The sequence below is a fragment of the Chenopodium album genome, chromosome 9 (genome assembly GCF_948465745.1).
Source record: "Chenopodium album chromosome 9, dcCheAlbu1.1, whole genome shotgun sequence".
Taxonomy (NCBI): domain Eukaryota; kingdom Viridiplantae; phylum Streptophyta; class Magnoliopsida; order Caryophyllales; family Amaranthaceae; genus Chenopodium; species Chenopodium album.
In genome coordinates, this window is record NC_137842.1 from 36099651 (window position 1) to 36112950 (window position 13300).

Genomic DNA, 13300 nt, shown 5'->3' on the forward strand with positions numbered 1-13300 from the left:
AATTAAACTTGACCAAAATTGATTACTTGGAAGAAAATTGAGCAATAATCTACTTTTTTCTCTCTAAAAACTATCTAATCTAATCTAAAAATAAAAATGTTAAGTGTTAGTTGAGAGAAAATAACCCCAAAGGGGTATTTATAATACAAGGCTAAATAAAATAAAGTAAAAGAGAAAACTAAAAAGAAATAAAAACTAAACTAAAATAATTAAAATAACTAAACTTAAAAACCAAAAATAAAACTAAACTAAAAATAAAAGAAAATGAAAAGAAAAAGGAAAGCAAAACAAAACCCATCAAATTCCCCAAAACCCACGAAAACCATCAGCTTTCCCCCTTTCTTTCTCTTTCGATCTTGGCTGCTCTGTTTTTCTTTCCATCATCACCATCACGCATCATCAATTATCACTCAATCACCACCGTCAATCCTCATCGTCATCAATCAAGCATCAATCAAAGCCGTTCAATTCTCATTAAAAATCACGTGAAAAGCTCGTGATTGACCCACGAATGCGCGCCCGCACAGAGGTCGCACAGAGAACGCGCAAAGCTTCTGCCTCGACTCTGATTTTGGACTCAATTGTGTGCGCTTTCTGACAGGGCTGCGCGGCCGCGAGGTCTGGGTTGCTCCTTGCTGTGAATTTGGTTCGATTGGTGCGATTGGAGATGCGAATTGGTGGTGAAATGGGAGGTGAGGTTGGGTGGTTTCGGTGCGATTGGGAGGAGCAGGGTTTTGTGGCTGGTGGTTTAATTGGTGTTGCGGGGTTTAATTGGTGAGTGTGTGTGTGGGATTGCGTGGGTATCGACTGGTGGCAGAGGTGTTTAGGCTGGGCGGCTGGCGCGGCTGTGGTCGCAGGTAGAAGCTGGTCTGGTTGGAGGTGCTGCGTGGCTGGGATTGGTGGAGTTGCGATGTTGGTGTTGTTAGGGTTGTGAGGTGGTGTTGTGAGGGCTGGTGGTGAATTGGGAGAGCAGGGAGCAGGGGAAGTGATGTTGTGTGTGTTGGAGCAGGGGAGATGGTGTGGTGGAGGTTAAAGGATGGTGTGGTGTAGGTTAAGAGGTGGGCAGCAGCTAGATCGGTTAGGGGCATTGTGAAGTTTGCTCGAACCTTGGACCCCGAACACAAACTTGACTTTGAAACCCGGAGCGCCTACAACCAAAAACAACACGAGGGTGAAATAGAAAATAAAATAAATAAAATAAAGTAAAATAAAATAAGATAAATAAAGTAAAATAAAATAAAATAAAATGCTAAAACTAAAGAAATAATAAAATTAAATGAAAAGAAATAAAATAAAATACGAAACTAAAATAAATAAGAAAATGAGATAAAAAGAGAAATTATTAAAAATATAAACTAACGACTTAAACTACAAACATTAAAAGAAAGAAAAATAAAATAAAACACGAAAATAAACTAAAAACTATAGAAAATTACAAAAATACTCAAAATAAAGAATAAAAGACAAGAATAATAAAATAATAGAAATAAAGGATAAAAAGGGTGAAATTATTGGAAAGTAAGCCGGAATACGACTCAATAAACACCCTAAAAGTGACATAAAAGTCACTTATCAAACTCCCCCAAGCTTACCTTTTGCTCGTCCTCGAGCAAATTGACATGAAACACGGGAGAAGGAGAATGATTTATTCAAGCAAAGCTAGAACACTAAAGGAGACAAGAATGTACACTAACTCACTTTCGTAGGAATCACGGTCACTTTTAGCAACTAATGACAAGCCCTTTAAACCCCTAGATCGCCCTAGAGGACGAGTGTGCTCTCGTGAGGGTGTCCTAAGAGTTTAACCCACAACTCTAAACAAAACCAAGGCAAAACAAAAAGAAAAAGAAAAGCAAAAACAAAAAGCAAGCACAACCACGACCAACATGACATGACAAGGCTTAAGAAAACCAAACAAGCTTTTAGATAGAAAATGCTCCATTCGGACTCAAAACATAGAGACATGCACCAAAGAATGCTCACCTTTCTTAATTAAATGAGGGAATAAACGTTCCAAGATGCTCATGGTTGAAAAAGACAAACCTAAGCTAAGCATAGAGAACTAATGATTTCACTCTCCGCCCTAGCCCCATCCAAGACGGTCCACGTTCTCTCCACTAGCTTCAAATCATCCCTTAGTTAGCTCCTCATGATTCCTCGAGGGAACCGGAAAAAGAAATTTTTATGTGGAATCATAAGGTCATCCCGACATCTCAACTATGCATACTCTCTCCATAGGGTTGAAATCTATCTCCCTCCACCGGTCATTGACCTCACCCCTCTAAAGTCAAAGGGTCTTTACTAGGGTTGTAACGTAAGGCTAAGGGTCAAGGCGGAGCAAAAATTTGAAAATTTTGGTGATATTTCCTAAGTGAAGCAAAAGGGTGATCAAACCTCAAAAACAAACTCAAGAAATCACCAAACATCAAACAAAAATACCAATAATGCCATCTCCCCCAAGCTTGTTCGACACCGACACTCAATAAAAACAAAAACGAAGTAACGCTCCCCCCTAAGCTTGAACAAAGCATTGTCCTCAATGCTTAAACTAGGGAAGAAAACGAAACCAAACTAATTTTAAATTTTTTATTTTATTTTATTTGTTGTCCTTGCCTTTTTTAACTTTAGACGGCTTTTTCTTAACATTTGCTTTATTTCACACAATATATACAATTTACTTTTCTTGCTTGGTACAAAAAGCATAATACTTTCTCAATTTATTACAACACAAAACAAACTCTTAAACCGAAATGCTTCACAAACTAAGGGTTAGGGAAACGAAAGGTCATAAGGTTTGTAATGTGGCTCATAATCAAGAAAGGGAATAGGCTCAAAGGGTTGGCAAGAGGAGCAAATGCAAAATAAGAACAAAATAAGTAACAAAACAAAAAGAAGATAAAGAAAAAAGAGAAAAATGGTGCCCTTTTCCTCCCCTAGAGCTGCTTGGTCACGATCTTGGGAGCTAGAGAACAACACAAGGATTAAGTTATGCATAGTTAAGGATCCTAAATGCCACTCACAAGAATGATGAAGGCTAGAACAAATGACACTCACACGGGATAAGAAATAAGCAAATACCAACCAAGGGAATCCTATTCACCATAGAGAGCAACACCATCTTACCACTTTCCCGTGAACTAGGGGTTCAAACGTCCTCAAAAGTTCTAAACCGGGCTACCTTAGCTTACAATGTGTCTAACTCAACCCAAAGCATTCTCAAACCGTGCAAACCCTCATCAACTAGGAAGATAAGCATTCAAAGACACATCATCATGAAAGGCACACAAATCCAAATGAATGAGCAATTCCAAATCAAAATAATTTCAACTCGTCATAGCCATGTTTGTCACATAAAAGGGAAAAACAACACAAAAACAAGAGGAAGAAATAAAAAAGGTTCACAAATGAGGCATGTAATTCAAGTAAATCCCAATCGTCATACAAATGACCGTTGATAACAACATCAACGATCCCAGGTTCCTTAAAACCAATGCAAACAACCTCGAACCATTCAACTTCTTCCTAAACTAACCTTAAACTAAGCACTCAAAGAAAAATTAAAAGAGTGAAAACAAGAAAGGTCTCACCGAGAGGTTGGCTTAAAAGAATAATAGAGCATAAAATCTAGTTCATCAAATGTCACTCCGCTCCAATCTTCCAAAATGCAACCTACAAGGCAAGACAAGACATAAATGAAAACATTAAAAGAAAACAAAGAAAGAAAACAAAAAGAAAAAGAAAGGAGGGGGAGAAAAAGGGGTAGAAATCCTCCGGGTTGCCTCCCGGGAAGCGCTTGTTTATGGTCTCTAGCTTGACCCTTCACCTCCTTCAAGGTGGAATAAAAAACATCACCCTCATCAACTTGAGGATTGAATCATAGATGCCCCCAAGATTGAGAACTAGCATTCCTTGAGGTCTCAAATCACCACAAGGGAAAGGAGGGAATAAATCAAGAGCCAATGGTGGCTCATCTTTTCTTTTTCTCTTCTTCTTGTCGTTTCTTCTAAAAGGGCGATGAAGCTTGGAATCCTCGATATTAGGAAGGGAAACCTCACCTTCCTCAAGAGAGCCTTCAAACCAAGTAGGAACTTCAAGAAAGTCATCATACCTCATTGTCACCTTACCGTCACATGGAGGTAAGCTCTCATTATCCATCACACCATCGACCACATCAACTCTACATACGCTCACCGCCATAGGGCTCTTCAAAACAACATTCTCAACTAGCCTACAAGGGAAGGGAACCGGGCCTTCAAACTTGTTTGGTTCACTAAAATCTAATGGCTCCTCATTTTGTTCTTGAACCTTCTTCTCAACCACATCCTCCACAACCTTGTCTTCCTTACTTTCATCCTCCTTGCAAGTTTCGAGATGATAAGCATATGAAGGGTTAGTAGATGATTGTAAGGGGAGTTTTGCGGTTAAATGGAGAGAAGAAATGTTGGCTAGTTGGGAGTCAACAACTTCATTGTGAGATTTGATCTCTTGGAATTGTTGAGTGAGAATTTGGCGTTGTTGAAGAATTTGGGTTTGTGTGTGGTCGAGTGGGGATTGTTCTTCATACGCTTGAGGATTTTGGTCATGATGTTGATCTTGAAAGTTCCCCATTTGGATGGAAGGGTAAGAAAAATTTTCGGTTAGAGGATTGAAAAGAGGTTCATCTTGGAGGTAGGAGTTTTCTTGTTTTGGAGGTTGTTGAAGTTGTTGAGAATGAGCTTGGGTTACAAACTCTCCTTCCCTCAAAGTCAAAGCCTCACCTTGCTTGGGATTGAACTCTCTACAATACGATGCATCATGATCCGTCCCACCACAACAAGCACATGAGAAATCAATGATTTGTGACAGTTTTGAACCCAAACCAACACTTGAGTTCAACTTGGAAAGACCTTCATTCAAGAGTTCAACTATGTGCTTAAGTTGACCGACTTTCTCCAACTCATAAAGATCACCTTGCTTTCCTTGGGACCTTCTTTGACCTCCCCAAGAATAGCTAGTAGCCACCTCTTCAATTATAGCTTCAACTTGGCTTTGAGGGATCTTAATCAATTGGCCACCGGCACCCGCATCTAGATTGGTTCTTGAAATTGGCTCTAAGCCATCATAAAAGAATCTCATGAGCAAATTATGGTTGAATCCATGGTTAGGACATGCTCTAATCATATCCTTAAACCTTTCCCATGCTTCCCCAAGAGTTTCATCCGGTTCTTGCTCAAAAGAAGCTATCGTCCTCCTCATTTTTGCGGTTTGCTCATCGGAAATGAACCTCTTGAGAAAGGCCTTCGCAACATCTTTCCATGTGGTGAGAGAGTTGGGCTTCAAAAGCTTGAGCCATTTCTTTGCTCTTCCGGTAAGAGATTGCCGAAAGAGATGCATACGAATGTAATCTTGGCTCACTTCATTTGTTTGCATCATTGCACACAACTCAAGGAATCGGTCCAAATGCTCAATGGGGTCTTCACTTGCACTTCCGGAAAATTGCTCAACTTGTACCATCCTAGCATATTGTGGATGGATTGTGAAATTAGACTCTGTGGTTGGGAGAAGTATACCACTCGTGAGCTCATAGACTTCCGGATTTCCAAACTCCCTAAAAAGAAGGTCATCCTCTTGTCTTGCCATAACTCTCTTTGAATACAACAAAGCTAAGCACACGATTAGCAATGACAAGTAGGATTAAAAAAAAGGCAAAATAATAAAAAGAAAGCAAATAAAATGACTCTAACAATAGCAAAAATAAATGCTAAACAAGCCGCTTCCCCGGCAACGGCGCCAAAATTTGATCGGGATTAATAGGTCGTTGGTTCTACTAACCCTAATCAAATTAACAATTTATAATGCCTAAACTTACACTAAACTAGTTAGTGGCAAGTAAAGGGTCGAACCACTAAGGAAGCTCACTCGTCCAACATCAATATCACTAATGCAAGAGTCAAGAGGGGAAATGTTTTTGTTGATATATTGGATAAAAAGCACTAAAACTACGAATAAGCAAAGATAAAGACGAATAAAATCAAGAGAGAACAACGCTAGGGATACGGGGGTGTCAAACATGATTAGAAAAAAGGGGAATAATCATAGTTATCATGAAGAACATGCCAAAGAACACAAGATCCTACCTAAACAATTCATTCTCATGCAATAGTCTAGGCAAATCAATGAAAGAGGTCTATGCTAATTAGGATCATTCTCATGCATCCCATTAGGCACAAGCTAACCAAGGAATAAAGGGGCACAATACATGGAACTCCATTTTTAACAACTCATTCTCATGCAATCATTAAAATAGAGGTGATCTAAATCTAGTTCAAATCATTTTCATGCATTTAAACTAGAAGGCAATCAAATAAAGTGCTACAATAGTCTCAAGTCAATAAAAATCATATCTTTCATCAATTTAAGGCATGTAATCAATCCACTATCATCATTCATCCAACATTCAACACATATTTTCCACCCCCTTCCCCTAGCTAAAAGATTAGCCTAGAGAAAGGAGATTAAACATAATAGCAAAACCAAAAATATATTCAAGAAACACAAAACAAAACATGATTAAAAACAATGAAAACAATAATAACTAGATGAACTAAAAAGACTAACAAAAATAAGCAACAATAAAGCAAATAAATAAAGCTAAAGGAAAGGATTAGAGATTACTAGAGAGAGGATTAATGAAAGATGAAAACTTGAAGGAATTGCTTGATTGGAAATTAAACTTGACCAAAATTGATTACTTGGAAGAAAATTGAGCAATAATCTACTTTTTTCTCTCTAAAAACTATCTAATCTAATCTAAAAATAAAAATGTTAAGTGTTAGTTGAGAGAAAATAACCCCAAAGGGGTATTTATAATACAAGGCTAAATAAAATAAAGTAAAAGAGAAAACTAAAAAGAAATAAAAACTAAACTAAAATAATTAAAATAACTAAACTTAAAAACCAAAAATAAAACTAAACTAAAAATAAAAGAAAATGAAAAGAAAAAGGAAAGCAAAACAAAACCCATCAAATTCCCCAAAACCCACGAAAACCATCAGCTTTCCCCCTTTCTTTCTCTTTCGATCTTGGCTGCTCTGTTTTTCTTTCCATCATCACCATCACGCATCATCAATTATCACTCAATCACCACCGTCAATCCTCATCGTCATCAATCAAGCATCAATCAAAGCCGTTCAATTCTCATTAAAAATCACGTGAAAAGCTCGTGATTGACCCACGAATGCGCGCCCGCACAGAGGTCGCACAGAGGACGCGCAAAGCTTCTGCCTCGACTCTGATTTTGGACTCAATTGTGTGCGCTTTCTGACAGGGCTGCGCGGCCGCGAGGTCTGGGTTGCTCCTTGCTGTGAATTTGGTTCGATTGGTGCGATTGGAGATGCGAATTGGTGGTGAAATGGGAGGTGAGGTTGGGTGGTTTCGGTGCGATTGGGAGGAGCAGGGTTTTGTGGCTGGTGGTTTAATTGGTGTTGCGGGGTTTAATTGGTGAGTGTGTGTGTGGGATTGCGTGGGTATCGACTGGTGGCAGAGGTGTTTAGGCTGGGCGGCTGGCGCGGCTGTGGTCGCAGGTGGAAGCTGGTCTGGTTGGAGGTGCTGCGTGGCTGGGATTGGTGGAGTTGCGATGTTGGTGTTGTTAGGGTTGTGAGGTGGTGTTGTGAGGGCTGGTGGTGAATTGGGAGAGCAGGGAGCAGGGGAAGTGATGTTGTGTGTGTTGGAGCAGGGGAGATGGTGTGGTGGAGGTTAAGGGATGGTGTGGTGTAGGTTAAGAGGTGGGCAGCAGCTAGATCGGTTAGGGGCATTGTGAAGTTTGCTCGAACCTTGGACCCCGAACACAAACTTGACTTTGAAACCCGGAGCGCCTACAACCAAAAACAACACGAGGGTGAAATAGAAAATAAAATAAATAAAATAAAGTAAAATAAAATAAGATAAATAAAGTAAAATAAAATAAAATAAAATGCTAAAACTAAAGAAATAATAAAATTAAATGAAAAGAAATAAAATAAAATACGAAACTAAAATAAATAAGAAAATGAGATAAAAAGAGAAATATTAAAAATATAAACTAACGACTTAAACTACAAACATTAAAAGAAAGAAAAATAAAATAAAACACGAAAATAAACTAAAAACTATAGAAAATTACAAAAATACTCAAAATAAAGAATAAAAGACAAGAATAATAAAATAATAGAAATAAAGGATAAAAAGGGTGAAATTATTGGAAAGTAAGCCGGAATACGACTCAATAAACACCCTAAAAGTGACATAAAAGTCACTTATCAGTATGACGATTGAGATTTAATTGGATTATATGCCTCGTATGTGAACCTTTTTGATTTCATCCTCTTTCTTTTGTTTTGTTTTCCCCTTTTTGTGTTACAAACATAATTATGACAATTTGAAATGATTTTTGATTCGTAATTTTCTCACTCTTTTGGATTGGTTTGCCTCTCTTGACGATGTGTCTTTGAATGCTTATCTTCCTAGTTGATGAGGGTTTACACGATTTGAGAATGCTTTGGGTTGAATTAGACACATTGTAAGCTAAGGTATCCCGGTTTAGAACTTTTGAAGACGTTTGAACCCCTAGTTCACGGGAAAGTGGTAAGATGGTGTTGCTCTCTATGGTAGATAGGATTCCCTTGGTTGGTATTTGCTATATTTCTTATCCCGTGTGAGCGTCATTTGTTCTAGCCTTCATCATTCTTGTGAGCGGCATTTAGGATCCTTAACTATGCATATCTTAATCTTTGTGTTGGCGTCTAGCTCCCAGATCGTGACCATATAACTTTAGAGGAGGAAGAGGGCATTTCATCTCATTTTTCTTTGTTTTTTCTTTGTGTTTTGTTACAATTTTGGTTTTCATTTTTACATTCACCCACTTGCTAACCAATTTGAGCCTTATTTTCCCTTTCTTGACTTAGCCATATTACAAACCTATCGGCATATGTTCTACCAACCCTTGTAGTTGACATGGGGAAAACTAGGTCGTTATCTAATCTTCCCTCGGTCAAACTAAATTTATAAACACTTAACAAACCTTAATACGAGTATAGAGGCAAGTCAAGGGTCGAACCCAAAGGAACGGTAATGTTCAAGCACTTTCAATTATGCGCCTAAGCTAGGTCGAAGACGAAGGTAAGAGAGAATACTAACAACTAACAAAACAAGTAACCAAGGAAATAAAACACTAGGAACGGGGATCAACAAGTAATCATGTCAATTGTAACAACTTAGGAAGAGCATGCCAGTCAAAGGTTGTGAGGACTAAATGATAAGAGCAATCAATAGGAATCAAAGAGCTATCTCCTAATTGTTAAGCTAGGGTTCACTATGAATAACAAACTAAGAGAATCACAATCAAAACCAATTGATAATTGCAATTCCTAAATCAATCGTTCATGTCATTAGCAATTACAATGCAATCTAGCATAATTCTCAAGGCCAAATTGAATTACACACATGCAAACCTTCACTAATCACTTTAATCTCAACAATCAATCAACACAATTCCCAAATTAATCACAATTAATCAGTCATACAAGTTTCACCCAATTCCTAGCCAACAACTACTCAAACAACATCATCAAATCAACTATCAACTGTAGAGAATAAGAATCAACAACATATCAAGAACAATTACTCTAATCAAACATCAAATATCAAAATCAAACCAAACAAACATCAAATTAAACAAAGCAATTGAATGATATAGAGTTTAGAAATGCTCATTGATAATTAAGAAGATCTCCAACACAATTGTCACACTTGCATCTTCAATCTCTCAATCACCATTGAAATTCCTCACTTTCTCTCTCTAAAACTACTCCTAATCTAGAGAGAGAAGCTCTCAACCTAAGAGAGAGAAAACTATTCTAAAACTAAAGAATGACATGAATGAAGAATAAAGGAAACCAAAAACTATATAAACAAAAGGAGAAAAGAAGCTTAAAATCGTAAAAGACCCAGAAACCCGCGCCCGCGGAGAAATCGGCCGCGCCCGCGGAGAAATCGGCCGCGCCCGCGGAGGGGAACGGACACCCCGATAGCCACGCCCGCGGCCCAATCCCGCGCCCGCGGGTCCAAGGCCCGCGCCCTCGGGGAGCCCTCGGGACAACCGCGGGTGCTTACTGCCCAAATACGGCAGTTTTGGAGCTGCAGCAACCCCGCGCCCGCGGGTACTGTATCCCGCGCCCGCGGCAGTTTTCCAGGGCTAACTTCAGAAGGCTGTAACTTCCGATCTAAGAATCGTATGAAGGCATGCAACCTATCATTGGAAAACTCTTCAAGTCTAGTTTCCAACCCAACTTGAATCACCCTAATCCGATCTGTATAACTCGAGATATGACTAAAACAACTCACAAAGGTCCTATTTGATACTTTGCAATCCTTCGTTTTCCTTTGTTTCAAACTCAAATTCAATTCCGAAAAGTGCATATTGATCCTAGTGGGTGCTATTTTCAATTCCCATGCATATAGCCTGCAACGTACCTACAAAACAAGACAAAGAAACGGAGAAGCAAGAGAAATAGCCGAGAAAAGCATAAAATGATAAGAAAGCCATTAAAAGCATGCATTTCTCTAAACTAACACAAAAACACGCGAATCGAGCATTATTCTCTAAAAAAACGACATAAACGACTACAAAGGAGCATAGAAATATAAAGAAAACATAGCCTAAAGGTGCCATAAATGGCACGGATCAGTAGTTCGTGAAACATTGGCTTGTGAGGTTCGAGTTTGATAATGTTGAAATTGAGCAAGAAAGTTGTGTAATTTGGTTCAAGTAAGGTTTTGAAAGGTTATTCATGAAAAGAGTATGCAATAAGGTTTGAAAAGAAAGTTGAAACTCATGAAAAAAAAAAAGTTAAAGTGAAAAAAATATGAAAAAGATTGAAGTAATGTGATGTGGTTTGTTTTGAAAGGTTGTAAGTTTGAGAATAGGTTCAATTCTTAGAATGTTCTTGAGAGATGGCTACTCTTATGCTTCACTTAGGAATTGCCACAAAAATTTTCAAATTGTTTCCCAACCTTAACCCCTAGCCATGACATTACAACCTTACTTAAGACCCTTGGATTTTAGAGGGGCGCGGTCAAAGAACGGTGGAGGGAGATAGATCTCAACCCTATGGAGGGAGTATGCATAGTTGAGATTTCGGGATGACCTTATGATTCCACATAAAAATTTATTTTTCCAGTTCCCTCGAGGAATCATGAGGAGCTAGCTAGGGGATGAATTGAAGCTATTTGAGAGAACGCGGACCGTCTTGGTTGGGGCTAGGGCGTAGAATGAAATCATTAGTTCTCTATGCTTAGCTTAGGTTTGTCTTTTTCAACCTTGAGCATCTTGGAACGTGTTCTCCCTCTTTGAATTGAGAAAGATAAGTATTCTTTGGTGCATTTATTTGCGTGTGAGTCTAAATAGAGCATTTCAGTACCATGAGGCTTGATTGGTTTTGCTAAAACCTTGTCATGTTATGTTTGTTGTGTTTTGTCTTTTTGTTAAAGTTTTCCTTGCCTTGAGGACAAAAAAGAGGCAAGTGTGGGGGATTTTGATGAGTGGCATTTATGCCACTCTTTTATCCTTTTTCTCTAAGGATTCTCCCTTCATTTGCACTTGTTTGGCCCTCTTTCTAAGCATTTTTACCTAGTTTTGTTTCCTCATTTTGTTTCTCTTTTATCTTCCCTTTTCTTAGTCTTCTCGCCTTCTTTTTATTTTGATTTCCATGCTTTTGTTTTGTAGGTATTTTGTGCCGAAAGAAAGAGGATTTCAAGGAGCCAAGCAAACTGTTCTATGCGGGATGCTGTGCGGCTATTGCGCGGGCGCGCACCCTTGGTCATGCGGGCGCGCAACCCTGTCAGAGCCCGCGCAGCCAGGCTGAAGAAACAGAGCCAAACCAGAGAGTTTGCGCGACCTATTGTGCGGCTTTAGTGCGGGCGCGCGACCTTCTGCGCGGGCGCGCAGGTCTACTGTGCGGGCCGCTTGATTTCCCCATACCCTCAAAGTTGCGGCCGCGCACTATGTTGAGAGGGCGCACACTTCTACTGCGCGGGCGCGCATATGTCGTGTGTCGACGCGCACCGTTGGGTTTTTGATTTCTTTGCGCCTTGTTGCCCAAGTTTCTTTATTTTGGGGGAGCCACATATATATAGACGGGAGTCTTTGTAATAGAGGACACTTAGTACTAATTCCATAGAATATTAGCCTAATCTAGAGAGAGAAAATAGATTGTGATTCAAGCATCCTTTATTGTATTCAACTTTGCTCAAGTTTTAAACTTCAATCAATCCAGCAAGAATCCAAGTTTTCATCTTTCATTAATCCTTTCTTTATTAATCTCTTCTCCTTTCCTTTAGTATTATTTATTTGTTTTATTGTTGCTTATTCTTGTTAATCTTATTAGTTTATCTAGTTGTTATTGATTTCATTGATTTTAATCATGTTTTGTTTTGAGTTTCTTGAGTTTATTTCTAGCTTTGATATTATGTTTAATCTCCCTTCTCTAGGCTAAACTTTTAGCCTGGGGAAGGGGGTGGAAGATATGAGTTGATATTGGATGAATGATGATGGTTGGATTGAACTTATGCCATAAATTGATGAAAGACATGATTTTTATTAGCTTGAGATTATTGTTGCACTCTATATGATGTTTTCTAGTTTAAATGCATGAAAGTGATTTGAACTAGATTAAGATCATCTCTATTTTAATGATTGCATGAGAATGAGTTATTAAAGTGGAGTTTTTATGGATTGTGTTTCTTTATTCTCTTGATTTGATTGTAACTAATAGGATGCATGAGAATGATCCTTATTAGTGTAGACCTCTTTCATTGATTTGCCTAGACTAATGCATGAGAATGAATTGTTTAGGTAGAATCTTGTGTTCTTTGGCATGTGTTTTATGATAATCACCATTATTTACCTCTTTCTAATCATATTGGACACCCCTGTATCCCTAGCGTCATTTTCCCTTGATTTTAATCATCATTTTCTTGCTTTTTTTTTGTAGTTTTAGTGTTCTTACTCAACAAAACCAACAAAAACAATCCCCTTTTTCACTCTTGCATTAGTGATTATTGATGTTGAATTAGTGTGCTTCCCTAGTGGTTCAACCCTTTACTTGCCACTAACCAGTTTAGTGTAGGTTTAGGTATTATAAATGATTAATTTGATTAGGGTAGTAGCTTAACGACCTATCTAACCCTTGATCAGCTTCCCGGTATGCAACCCGGTTTTCTAACCCTTTTTTTTAATTTCTATTTTCTTAATTTTTTTTCTTTTATTTTCCTTTCTTTCACTTGT

General features: G+C 38.4%; 1 non-coding gene across 1 annotated transcript; it reads left to right on the forward strand.

Moving 5' to 3' along the window:
* Positions 1–5131: 5131 nt before the first annotated feature.
* On the forward strand, positions 5132–5238 carry LOC145560980 (small nucleolar RNA R71). Its single transcript, XR_014093568.1, has one exon. It is a non-coding gene; the product is annotated as a small nucleolar RNA R71 (small nucleolar RNA).
* Positions 5239–13300: the final 8062 nt, after the last annotated feature.